Consider the following 14852-nt stretch of genomic DNA (forward strand, 5'->3'; position numbering starts at 1 on the left):
CGGTCGAGCCTAATTCTCAATCAGTCGAGAAAGGCAGAACCTCACTTTTTCTTTTCTACAAACAGCTAGACTTCAAAACTTGAAACACCCTTATTTAAGCATTGTCTAAACATCTAGACTAGACATGTTTTGATCTCGGTTTGCCAACACAATACAATAATGATTCTAAATATTTAATTATAAATCTTTAGAACCTAACAGTAAGAATATTGTTGACAAGAAGTTATGGTAAAGGCCCATAAAGAGATCTTCCAAGTCCTTGAAGTTGAGATATGATTTTGAGGTGAATGTGGTGAATGTAAGCACTTGTGTTTTTCTGTTTCAACACTAAATGGACCAACATGCTTGGTAAACTACAAACTTGCGTTTTAAGTTAAGGGGGGACAAAAGTATAGAAAGAAAAAGTTAAAACTATCATTTATATAGTATTAACAAAATATCAACAATTAAAGTGCTAAAACTGTTACTAATTTTACTAAAAATGCTTACAAATTGATATGGCAATCAATGAGATTTGTACTATATCAATAATATATGAAAAAAATAATGCCAAGTTAAACTACTACCAATTTTACTATAAAATATATACAAACTTACACCGCAATGGTCGTGATTGACTCCTCATCAACAACATAATAAATAACTTTCTTAATTACTTTTGTTTTTATGTTTTTAAAATTAATATATCAGTTTGTAAGACATATGTAGTAAAATATAATAGTTCTATTATTGTTCAAAATAAATTCCTTTAACCAATAATTAAAGAAAAGGCACAAAACAGCTATTTTTATTTTTCTTTTGAAAAAAAAAAAAAAAAACATAAATTGTAGCTAGGTTTCCCACAATCTCCCATCAAAGACAAAATCATATGCATCATCTAATTATATGTCAAATATCACCCTTAGTAACGTATGAGAAAAATCCCTACACATGTCCATACTTTGCATATCCTTATCATTTTGAGTTCTAACTTAAGTATTTGAAACGTTTTGGTCATTACCATACAAGTTTCATAAGTTCCATTCTAATATTAGTGTTGCATGTCATAGAAAACTTGTTTGGAAGTGCAACTACCTATTATATACACTACATGACCATCATGCACCCTTAGCATGATAGTTGTTCCACAAGTACGAAATTCTTGTGGGGTGAGATGGGGGGGGGGGGCGCAAGGACTGAAATTCAAGTCTTCAGGAGATAATTTCACACACATATATACTTAGATTAAACTAAAGTAGAATTTATACACTATATGTGGCATGAATTTGCTAAATTTTCCCTCCTTATGGAACTAATGTATCATGTTTTTGGAATTGGGTGAGGGTGATATATCGCTTTCAAGTTAACCATTCAAAATTTCAAGGTCTACTTCAAAAATTAAAAATCAAAATCAAAGGTCAGCTTCTAATAATGAGTATGATGGTTACTTAATAATTTTTATAGCTTATATTGCAATAAAGATAGTTGGTAGGAAGTCAATTTAATCATTTCGAATGATTTTTTTAAGAAATTTTTTGGCAAAATAATTTGTATTCCTTTTTTTTTTTTTTTTTTTGGCATAATGTACCCTAAAACATAAGGTAATAGAATTAAGAATGAAGTAAGTGTGTAGGTTAGGGTTATTCATTTCCACGGATGACCTTGCTTTATCCATGGCCTGGCAAAAGAAAAACAATAAGAATAATAACAACATTAAAAATAATAGACAAACTATTCACTTCTTTCTCTCTCAATTAACAATAAAAAAGAATAATTTTGTCTAATAATTCTTCTCTAACAATCAGTAGTGGTGGATACAGTTAATTTGATAGTGGGAATAGTCCTACCGAAATCTAAATATTTCTACAAAATGATCACAAAGATTCTTTTTGTGATTCTTGTGTGAACCTAGAAATAGATCTTAAATTCTAAATCTCCCAATGAACAAAAAGTATGGCATGGAATTTTTTTTTTTTTTTTTCTCTTTTCTATGGTGGCCTATTGTTTTTTTTTTTTTTTTTTTTTCCTGTTTTATATATGTTTTTGGGTGAATTCATCATACATCTCAAAAGCAACCCTAGTGAACGCGAAATAGTGATTGAGTGCATTGTGTCCGGATATTCTTTTCCATGTGTTTGTTTCCTTCATTTGCATTATTATGAATCATGGTCCAAATTCCTAACCCTGCATGAGTTGACAACCTTTGTATGATAATTTAGGGTATCTAAAAATAAAAAATGACTATTAAGAGTCTTGTTGTTCAATGACATTATGTATTTTTCTTTATGAAATTGACTAGATTTCAAATCATCTCTCCCTATTGTTGCAAGTATTGAATTAAAATTTTTCTAAAAAAAAAAAAGAAAAAAAAGAAAAGAGAGAGAGAGAGAGAGTAGCAAAAGAAGAATTAGTGAAGAGTTAGTGCACCACTAAACTCTTGAACACCTAAATCGGCAAGATTGATATCTTTAATTTAACCAAAAATTTTAGAGAAAAAAAAAAGACTTAAATTTTTTTATTGAAAGTGGGTTTATGATTTTCATTTTATAATTAAGGGTCCAATTTATAGTCTCATAAAACTTGATTTACAACTAAATAAAATCCTTAAAAAATTCAAATTAATATCCTACCCTATAAGTATCCTATTTTCTCTAAAATTATTATATAAAAAAATTCCTTTAATAAAATGTACAAAAACTTATAGTCGAGCTAAACTATATTAGTTTTTGACTTCCACTTCTCACTTCTGCCTTTCAATCATTCAACAACTTTTGAGCAAAGTAAAGTAATAAAATCTTTCAACCCAAAAAAAATCAATCAAATTAGGCAAATGGCATGTTCTCTTCGAATAAAATAATAGGATCTTCTTAATGTTAAGGTTCTAGAGTGTTTTGGGAATTCTTTGATCAAGAACCATGGATACGACATATGTTATTTAATAAGTCTTACAAACTGATTTTTCATCACCAAAGATTAAATTAACTAAGATATCATTTATTTATTTATTTTGATAATCCAATTGCTACAAGTAGGAACGGTTCAAACTTTACTAAAGGAAACCAAACACTAACACTGCATTGCAAGACTCTTAGTAAGATATTTATTTATTAAATTGTTCAAGAAATACTAATCACATTAGTTTTCACATTAATGATTGAATTTGTTTTTAGTAAACTTAAGAATAATTTTAACATTTTCTAATAAATAAAGACAATAACGAAGTACATGAACACGGAAAACGCATTGCTGGCCTGAGAAGAGAAGTCCAAGAAGAGGGAAAGACAGGAGGAGGCATGGTAGGACAAGGGACGAAAGACAACAAGGACCAAAGACCGACGGAAGGATAGGCGCTCCAAACCCCTCACAGGGAGGTTCACAAGCTTCACCCTGCTGACATTTCCCGGCAAGCTAAAGGAAGACCCCAATAAGAAGTCTAGAGACAAGTACTGCCGCTTTCACCGTGATCATGACCATGACACATTTGACTTCTACGACTTGAAGCAACAAATAGAAGCTCTCATCAGACAAGGGAAGTTGCAAAGGTTCGTCAGCAAGAAAAGAACGGACCCACCACAAGAGTAGGTTGCCTGTTCGGAGAACGAGCATCCCAGGCCACCCGTAGGAGACATAAGAATGATTGTGAGTGGCACAACGGCCAAGAGGAGAGAAAGAGTAAATCGACCGTCTTGCCAAGGCCGCATCAACAAAACACATGATCATTCCTGGCAAGGTACTTTCCTTTATTCAGTTTTTACCATTAATAGATCTCGTCGATGTGCAGGAGATAGGTTCCGAAAGCAATTGGACCATACCTTTAGCCTCTTACTTGAAAAACGGCACACTACCTGACAGTAAGGAGGCCAGAAGGAAGCTAAAGGTCCAAGCAGCACGATTTGTTCTAATAATGGACATCTTGTACAAAAGAGGCTTCTCCCGCCTGTTCCTAAGGTGCTTAAGCCCCGAAGAAGCGGAATATGTAATAAGAGAAGTCCATGAAGGGATCTACGGGAACCACTTAGGATCGTGGTCGTAGTACACAAACTGATTCGGGCAGGGTACTATTGGCCTACTATGCAGAAGGATGACTAGACATATGTCAAAGCCTGCGATAAATGTCAAAGGTTCAGTAACATTATCAGGCAGCTGACAAAAGAGCTCACCCCAATGATAGTACCATGGCCTTTCGCTCAATGGGGAGTAGACATCATGGGCCCATTCCCAATAGTAATGAGACGGCTGAAATTCCTAATAGTCAACATAGACTACTTCACCAAATGGGTAGAAGCTGAAGCCCTGGCCACTGTCATAGAGAAGAACGTGCGAGGCTTTGTTTGGAGGAACATCGTCTACAGATATGGGATCCCTAGAGTTTTGGTCTTAGGTAACAAGAATCAAAAACCACTGCTCCTCCCCTACCCACCCTCAAGCCAATGAACAAGTTGAGTTCATGAACTGATCCTTGTTTAAAATCATCAAGACTTGGCTCAAGAAGGCAAAGGGTATATGGCCAGAAGAGTTGCCAAGCGTACAATGGGCATACAGGACAACAACTAGAACACCTACAAGAGAGATGCCGTTTTGACTAGCATATGGAAGCGAGGCAGTTATCCTAACTGAGGTTGGACTCATAAGCTACAAGGTGGACAACTATGATGAAAGACAAAATGGCAAGGCCATGAGTCCACAGCTTGATTTAGTGGACGAAGTTTGGGAGGCAACTGAACAAAGACTAGCACGACACCAGGACCTCATGGTCAAACATTACAACTCCAGAGTCAGACACAAGGACTTCCAAGTTGGGGATCTTATCCTAAGGAAGGTAATGGGTGCCACGAGAGGTCTCTCCCATGGAAAACTCAAACCTAACTGGGAAGGACCCTATAGAGTCACGTCATGGCAAAGGAAAGATACCTACGACCTGGAGACATTAGATGAGCAGAAGTTACACCACCCATGGAATGCCGAGTATCTTAAGAAATACTACCAATAGATGATAACATGAAGAGCAACACTCCTCATTTCCAGTCTATTTTCTTTCAGTTAATTTTTACCTACAATAGTTTCTGTTGGGGTTTATACCCTAAAATCCAATTTATTGGCATGTCATAAATAATTAAATTATTTAATTATATGAGACTATTTATTAATGAACTAATAGGACATTATCTTAGTCCATGAGATGCATAGTATGTGATTTATGTGAAAAGTCACAAAAGATATAAATTACAAGTTCTTTGTAAACTCAGAATTTTAGTTCATAGTTGGTGATGAAATTGGGCATTTCATCTGCAAAGATTATAACATATCAACTAAGATGATTTGTCTTGATCATGGAAGTGGAGACTTCTAGTTGATATGTTTTAAGAGTTAAGACATATTAAACTGGACCGCTGTGAGATTTATTATTCACTTAACGACTGTCAAATGAATAATAAATTTCACGACTTCTATTTACATCAACTCTAAATCCTGAGAGAATAATGGACCTGATCATGAGATGTAGGTTGCTTTCATATATCAAGAGTGAGATCTATTAGTTACGGTCAAAACCTCAGTATGTTGGGCAGCCGCATTTAGTGTTGATGGAACATATATTCTCAAGATGGAATTCATAATCTCTTAACGGAGATATAAAATATTCCCTTGAGATAAGTTTAATAGGTTTGGTTATTCAAAGTATTGGGCCTAACCACTTTAGTAAGGAGTTACTAAAGTATATATTTATGAAATTGGATTTCATAAATATATGATGAATAACATAAAGGATTAAACCGGGTACTCAAGGATTAAGATGTAGTAATATTCAAAGTGGCAGTCAACATTCATGACTTTGTATTATTACGAATATTTTAATGAATGGGTTGTATGTATAATAAAGTCTTGGGATATAATTTATTAATAAGGCCTAGAGTGTAATTATATTCTTATAGTGATATTGAATATAATTAATGGTAACTTTAGACTTGTCAAGAGTTAACAGAAAAGCCTAAGGCCCATTGGAGCTAGTGTCTTATTGGTCCCTTTTGGTCCCACTCCAAGCCACACACTTAACCCCAATTAGAAAGACCCAAAAGGCTAGTCCAATTAGATAATCAGTTATATATAAGGAGAGAAACATACAAAAATTCATAAGGTTTTCATATAAGACTTTTCATAAGGGTCTTTCATTAAGATCATAAAAAGAATGGAATGGTGTATGTGAGTGTTGGAAACTGATTGAGATACCATACTTCTTGGGCATTAATTGGAATTGGAGTGAAAATTAAAAGTGTTCCCAAGTACTTCTAATTTTGGTTTTGAATTTCACTACAACAAGGTATGCTTCCTATTCTTTGTTCTAGAATTCAAGGTTACATGTTATCTCTCATGAATGAAGTAGATCCGTGGTTGTTGCTTCCGCTGTGTGTTTTGTATGAGATGCAAAACCAGATTTTCTAACAGTTTCTAAGCCCCAAAGGGCAGGTTTTTATCCTTTTTAAGATCAATTTTTTACTTATGCTCGCATTTATCATAATAAGAGGAGTTATTCAGATATGACCTGTGTCTCTACAAAACTACTTTTATAACTAAGTTCACAAGTGGACAAATTCATTATTAAGTCCACAAGTAGATGAGTTCATTGTTAAGTCCACAAGTGGACGAGTTCATTATTAAGTCCATAAATGGACAAGTTTATTACAAAGCCCACAAAGTGGACGAGTTCATCCCATAAAGATGCCTTGAAATTATTTAAATACGCAAGCGGACAAGTTCATCCCCCAAGGATGCCTTGAAATTATTTAAGCCCATAAGTGGACGAATTCATTATTCAAGTCCACAAGTGGACGGGTTCATTATTAAGTCAACAAAGTAGACGAGTTCATTATTAAATCCACAAGTGGACAAGTTCATTATTTAAGTCCACAAGTGGACGGGTTCATTATTAAGTCCACAAAGTGGACGAGTTCATCTCGTGGGGATGTCTTAAAATTATCAAGTCCACAAATGGGGGAATTTATAAAATCCACAAGTGGACGAGGTTATTATGAAGCCCACAGGTGGACGGATTTATTATTAGGTCCTCAAATAGAACTAATTCACTATCATGCCTAAAGGTGAACAAGTCCACAAAAGCAAACGGGTTCACCCTAGATATCCACAAAGTCGTTTGGGAGACAAGTACATCCTAACACATGTACACAGAACCAGAAGGACATACGCATATCTCAGAATAAAGAACATATGGAAAAAATATGCTAATAGTGACGGATATAAAATAATAACAATGTACCATAAATAAAATATTTACAAGCAAGGCCCAAGAACAGAAGGGCACTTAATATTGTCTGAAAATTAGATGAAATACAAAACAAATTATCATTAAAAAATAAAAGGCTAAACTAAGGGGTCCTGGACATCCTGAACTAGAGGGTTCCCGTTGTCTTTGGAAGGAGGATCCTGGGCGTCCTAAGTAGGGTTTTCAGCATCTTAAGGAGCTTCAGTGGACGAGATCAAAAGAGTGACGGGATTCTCTACAGCAGGTTGAGTAAGAACAACACCATCATTTTTTGGATCCCGCTTTGACTTGGTGGAGTCGTCAGTCTCCTCAAAGATGGTGTCACCAGCAGGGGTTGACGACAGGGTATCATCCATGGTGACCTTGGATAGATCCAAGTGTGGGTAAATGAACTTGACCTGCTTCAGGCAATCCTTAAACCCGTCACCATAGTAGATGGCACAAGCGTCAATGAAAGGCTGTGAAGCCTTGAATTCTGTAACGAAGTCAGCCTTGGCCGTCTCTACCTACCAGCAGAGAGCCGTCGGCTCCTTCTCCAAGGTTTCCTTCACCTCTTGCTCCTTTTCCCACTGACGAGTCTCCTCCTTCAACTTCTCATTCAACTTTGTCACCTCCTTGTTGAGAGTATAAAGGGCATCCTTGTATTGATCTTACTCATTGGTGAAGGTTTCATTGCATTTCCTAAGACGATTGATTACCCCCTCCTCAATAACGCACCTATCTTGAAGCGCCTTCATACGCACCAATGCCTAGAAATAGAACACAACCGTCAGCTAACAAATAAAAAATAAAGTAAAATTGTATAGAAGGAGAACATACCCTGGAGAGGTTAAAAAGACCCGACGTTCCTAGGTCCTCCATCTCCTGCTCAGTACAAGGATCCACGTCCGTGTCCTAATGATTGATTCAACCATCTCGACGGCATATCCTTTGTGTGTAAGAAGACGATGGGTTCCCTGGCTGACGGGGCCCGACGCGGTCATTAAGCCTTTGCCAATTCCATGGCTCGGCTTGGGTGGCAACAGCTTCTTAGGTTATTTCTCCCCAGGGGTGACTGATTCTTTCTTAAAAGGATGGTCATCCTTCCCATCAGCTTTCCTTTTAGGCGCCCCCTTCTCAACGACTTTAGGGGCTGACGAGAATTCTCCTTCCTTCCCATTCTCCTTCTTCTCCTCCTTCTTACGCGCCGTAGCTAACGCCCTCACCGATGCCCTCATTCTTGCCACCTCCATTTCTGTAAGGACAAAGGACAGGAGTTAAACATAGACAACAAGGAAACGACAGAAAGAAATAAGTAATATGAGAAGAACTTACACCAACAGGAGTAACTATTCAACCTACGTGCTGCATGCGTCGGCTTTGGAGCACCACAATAGGCTTGCAAAGTATCAAGAGTGATCAAGTCCCTACACTTCCATTCCTCAAAAGGAATCTCAAGAACCCGACGGATAAAAGACTCTTGCTCATCAATTATGCGCAAACAAATGCTGGCTGAAAAAGAAGAACAACGTCGTTAAATACTTAACAAATAAACAGGGAAAGAAGTGAAAAGGGAAAACTGATGGCGCTAAACCTGAATCTTTGACAATACCCCAAGTATTGTCGAAGCCATGTGGCATTATAACCCACTCCTCTGGATGGCATACCCAATTTGTCCCCTAGACAAAGAAATATCTGCCCTTCCAATTCCTATTGGAATTAGGCATATCTAATATAAGCCTAAGCTCTTTCTTCCGTGCAGCAAAGTGGTATATCCCTTGAGACGAGACGATGTGCTGGGGTCTATAGCACCAAAAGAACTCATCCAACGAAAGCTGATGGTTCCCACCACTAAGACAACCCCATAGGATCCCGGCTCCAATGAATATCCTCCAAGCGTTGGAAGCAACTTGGCTGACGAATAGTCCAAGTAAATTGGCCAACTGATGATGCAATGCCATAAGTGGCAGCCTCAATCCTGTCGTAAACATGTCATCATACATGCCAACATCCGTGGTCTTCCCCGAATAGTACTTCTCAAACTTCACAGGGAGACAGATTGGGATATGGTCGGGAATTTGATAACTGTCTCGTAAATTCTTAAAGATATTGGTTGTCATCATCGGCTTAAAGTTGTTGACAGTCCACATTTTGGGGAGAAGAAATGGACGAGTATGGCCATCCCCGAGGCTTCCAGAATTTCCTTTTTCAGAGGCTCTCTCGTCAATTTCACCCTCGTCCTCATCATCCTTTCCCTCCTCTCCTCCCTCATCACCCTTATCCTCACCTTCTTCTCTCTCTTCCTCACCTTCCCCTCCATAACTTTCCACTTCATCGTCAGGAGAATGGGTGGACGTTTCCCTCTCTGACGACCAAGAAAAGCCCTCCTTAGGCTCGTGATCTGACTGGAAGACTTCGTCGTAGCCAACTCCTTCACGGATTGACTACTATTCACTCGTCGCTTCTCTAGACATCTATTCACCTACAAGCAACGGAGGTATTCTAAGAACCTAAGTTAACAGCCTCTTTAAAGAATTAATGACCAACTAGAAAAAACAAAAATAAAAGATAAAATGAAAAAAAGAAAAGAAAAGAAAAGTACTTACGGAGTTAGTAGACGGTTCCTTGAGAAGTGACAGCCTTAACAAGATGATGGCAACAAAGGTGACAAGATCAACAAGTTGACGGAAGCAAGGTAGACAAAATGATGAGATCTCTCCCTCTTAAGATCAACAATGATGAAATGAGAGAAATGAGGAGAGGAGGTGAGATATATATAGGACGAAAAATGCATGGGAGACGAAGCGACACTCTTGTGTAGAAACGAGGCCAACTAGCTTATGCCACGTGTTCCAGCATTTAATAATGGCTGCTCAAGGAACCATCAATAAATCCCCCTTTCTTTTTTCCAAAAAAAAAAAAAGCTACAAATCAAATTCCATAACCCGTCAGCTAAAGCTGATGAAGCTATGGGTAGAGGGTAGCTGATAAGGATAATTCTGAAAGCTGACAGCCCTAGTGAACCCGTCGACCTTACTTATGCGTTCATAAACATAAACGGGGATATCATAAAGCTGACGGTTCCACCTCAAGGCCGACGGCTGCGCCTCGAGATCAACAACACCTGAATGAGACGACCAAAATGCATTGATGGGATAAGAAGCTGATGGAAGGAAGCTGAAGAGGATAAGTAAACCTCTATGGGTATGACATGGCCTTGCTTGGCCTCCACGCATGAGTATATAAAGAAACATCTTGTACCCCAAGATTAACCCTAATCAAGGGGATTCCTATAAGGAAATGATCCCGTAAGATACGTGCATTCATGAAGATCTTCCCTACAAGGAAAACCTTTCTATGCCAAGGAACGGATGTCAACCCTATGCTACTATAAAAACCCCAAAACCCTCACAAACCAAAGTACGCATAATTTACCCCAGCTCTGGCACTTTAGAGTTGTGAAAGTTTTCTAACTTGACCTTCGGAGGGTATTCGACTGGTACCACACTGATACTCTCTTAAGGTCTTCTTTTTCTGTGTTGCGCAGGTGTTGTCTTGAGCACGTGAGAATTGTGTGACTTACTAACGATTTTTGGCATCATCAAAATGCATTGTGTTAATAGAGTTTCCAGATAACCTACTTGCTGAGTATGCAAGTGAGAACAATAAATACCTGTTGTGCTTCCTGTAACTATTTTAAATTATGAATTTCTCAACCCAAAAATTTATATGTTTAATATATATATATATATATATATATAATTGAGTTCAAGTTAGAATAGATATTGTAACTGTTATCCGTTTTATAATACAAAATAACTTTCTATTTGACTTGAGGAAATATTTGGCTAGCCGATAGAAACTTTATGAGATAGTCCCATATAAAATCTACTATAAAGAAATATTTGCAAATAGTTTGGACTTTCACAAAATCTTTGTAACTTAAACCCTATATGCTATCTCTGCAAATGACTCGCTTGTCTCTCCACCGCAGTAATTACAAAATATTTGGAATCTTTCAATTGCGATTAATTTACTCCACACGAACCAGAACCTCTAGAGCATCCAAGGCACCTCCTTGAAGGGTTTTTCTATAGTAAACTTATTGGAATAGAGTTTTGTAATTTCACACAATCAAACACTTTCTTTGAGATCATAAAATGAGCAACAACAAATAATAATTTTTCTATAAAGCACAAGGAGAAGTCAAAAGGTTTTGTCACTGAATGGCACAAATTGTGGCCTTATTTTCTATATATATATATGTGTGTATGTTTGTTTTTAGTTTTGATATAACCTCTCTTCTTGTCTCTAAAAGTTATACGACAAATGATTTAGTAACACAAAATTTCATAAACACATAGTGAAAGCCCTTCTTTCATCAAAATTCGAACTCCAAATTACAGCGAAATTCTCTATCGAAATTCTATGATTCAACACAATCATGCCAACTTCAAATAATTGTTATATTTCATTTGTTTCAAATCCAAATTTGATCGAATTTGTGTTCATTATGAAGCCTCAAATGTCTACTTTTCAATAAAATAAGTTTCACTCAAAAAAAAAAAAAAAAATTATCTTTGACCCTTGAGCATATAAATCCTAACCAATCAGAAAGAGAAGAAAATGAATTTTGGTCTATCTTATGGGTTTTTTTGTTCGTTATTAAATTGTTAATTTGAGTGTAGTTTTTTTGGTATTTGAATTTTTAAAATCCAAAGATACAATGCTTTCTTTCTGTTTCACTACTTTTTCTAAGCAAATCAGCAACCAAACCGTGAATTTTTCGGCTGATGGGTGAGATTATGAGGCCGTTTGGATTCGGCGTTTACTGCGTTGCGTTTTCACCCTTGCGTTTTCCTTTTTTTTTTTTTGGCACAGATAGTGCGGCTACTGTTCATGCACTATTCATGAACAGTAGCCGCACTATTTGATTTTTCCACCTTTTCAGCATATCAGTGGGTCCCGTGAACAGTGCACGGGACCCACAAATTTCAATTTTCAGCAATTTTTTCATTAAAAATAAGTCTCACGGTACTATTCACATATTTAAAAATTATTTTGTTACAGTGTTTTCAGTTTCAGTTTTCAGTTTCAACAAAAATGAGCTCAATCCAAATGGACCCTATATATTACAAGTTGTTTGGAAACATCTATCAAATTTCTAACTTCTTGTTTTTTCTCTCTTTTTATTTGACTCTGATTTTACTTATATTTTGTTCCAAAGGCTGAATTAGAGGTTGTTTAAAAACATCTATCAAAGTTTCTTTCTTGCCTCGATGCTCCAATCTTCTCTCCACTACACTCTTTCCCTCTTCGATCTTCTTTTTTTATGGTTCTATCTATTTTCTTTTCTTTCTACAATAAATATAATTCTTGTACTATGGTAAAAAAGTATATCAATGTTTGAAAAATTATGACATGTATAAGTATGATTGGACTGTGTAATAGGAGGGTTTTTTTTTTTTTTTTAGATGAACAAAAGGGGAGGCGGGGGCGACCATATGTGACTTACCCCCCAGGGCGTGACCTAATAGGTGCACCCCCCTGCTAGGGAATGTTGGATTGAGCCATAGCTACTGTGACCGGGACATCACAAACCTCACCCTAGCACCCCAAGAGAGCCATAGTGTGGGGCGCATTGCATGCCATAAATCCCCCCTCACATGGTACCCACCACGACTCGAACATGGGACTATGAGCATGCACGCGGGATCCCACACCGCTGGGCCACCCCTCCTGGGGCTAATAGGAGGGTTTTACACCAACTCAATTTTATTTTCAAATAAAATTTCCATAAAAAACTGTGCAGAGTTTAGTGCTCATCTTTCTTTTTGAGAAAATGTTAAGTGCTAGGCAACCATCAACCTAGATCATAGGAGTACCTTTTTAAAAGGCTGGAAGTAACCTAGATCATAGGAGTACTTATTCTAATGTGTTTATCTTTTGGGTTCCTAGGCTAGCTAACATGGCAGTTCAGTCCCTAGTTAAGTGGTCTCTAACTGGTAAATTTTTTTGATTCTTTGGATTGGAGTAGCTGTCCTCTTTGTTGTGCTAGGAAAGAAGCTAGTCTTTGATTGTTTTTTTGTTTCTCAGTTCAATAAAGTCTTCTTTTCCATAAAAAAGGAGTAACCCTTGTCCATGTGATAAAATGAAACATTATTTTTAAAATTAAATAGGTACGGAAACCTACTAGGTCTTTAAATTTATTAATTGCATGGACCACTGTACGTATATATATATATATATATATATATACTCCGATTTATTGCATGGATCACAGTTTTATATTGCTTCTTTTTTTTTAATCGAGTTTTATATTGCATCTGATAGGTAAGCAATGATGTAAACTAAAAGATGTAGTTTTTCAGATCAATTAACAGCGAAAAGTGACAAGATGGGAAGCTATTTTATGTTCCGTGCTCTCTTCCTTACCTTTTGATTTTTGTGGGAATAAAAATAATAAACACAAGTCTTTGGATCCCTAAGTACAAAAGTTATTTAAATCAGACATTTTTGTTTTTGTGTTTTTTTGAGGATAAACGATAATTAAACATTTGTGTTGATTGCAAAGGATATAATCTAAATCACAGCTGTTGTTTTCAGCAGATCATTCAAATCTTAAATGACAACAAATATATATATATAGAAAACATAATGGAATAATTTGATCTATGGAGTGCCTCCAAAGTGTTTAGGTATCAGATCTCAAACTTAAAATAAATAAATAAATAAAATAAAAAATTCTTTCCTCCCTAATCATTTCTATTTATTCTTTTCCAACCCATTTAATCGCTTTCATGTAATATAAAACATTAAAACGATCCACTAGACTATGTTGTTCCTTTCTGAACTCAGATTGTTAGTAGCTAGTAACTAAGTACGAGACTCATATTATGTCTATGGGTCGAACCCTTCTAGGGTTTCGCTGGTTTTAAGGTACAAAACCAAAAAAAATAATACTAAAGTGGCCGCCATGAAAAGTGGTTGACTAGTTCTTTTACCCTTCCAAGGTTCATGATTATTATTACATCAAATATATGTTTCCAATAAGAACACCTAGATGGCTTTGCCAGGACACATACCACACGACTTTTGATAAGAGATGAATTTTTTAATCAATTATATATATATATATATATATATTTGGGTCTCTATATCTCTCCATCTCTCTCAATGGCTTATCTGGTTAATTACTACTATTAATAAAATGGTGGAAATGCAAAAAGACATTAAGAAAAGAGAAATGTGTAATATAAACTTAAACAATTAATGATAGATTAATGAAATAACAGAAAAATAAGTTAACATGAACTTCTAAGTAACTAATAAAAATAAAAATAAAAACAAAAACTTAATGAATAAAGGTAAAAAAAAAAATGCTAAATGCAAAATTAAAACGCCATATGGTAGGACCCCATACACTCTCATGAGAGGTCTCTTTGCTTTTATATATATATATATATATATATATATTGATGTTATATATATTGATGTTATTTTCTACAAAATGAACTACTTTTAAAAATAGACCAACTTTAGGAAAAGTCAAAGCCCAATTACTACCTTATATATTATGACCTAAGTTTGACTCTTTCCACGTGTAAATCAAAATAAA

This window comes from Quercus robur, chromosome 3 (genome assembly GCF_932294415.1).
Source record: "Quercus robur chromosome 3, dhQueRobu3.1, whole genome shotgun sequence".
Lineage (NCBI taxonomy): Eukaryota > Viridiplantae > Streptophyta > Magnoliopsida > Fagales > Fagaceae > Quercus > Quercus robur.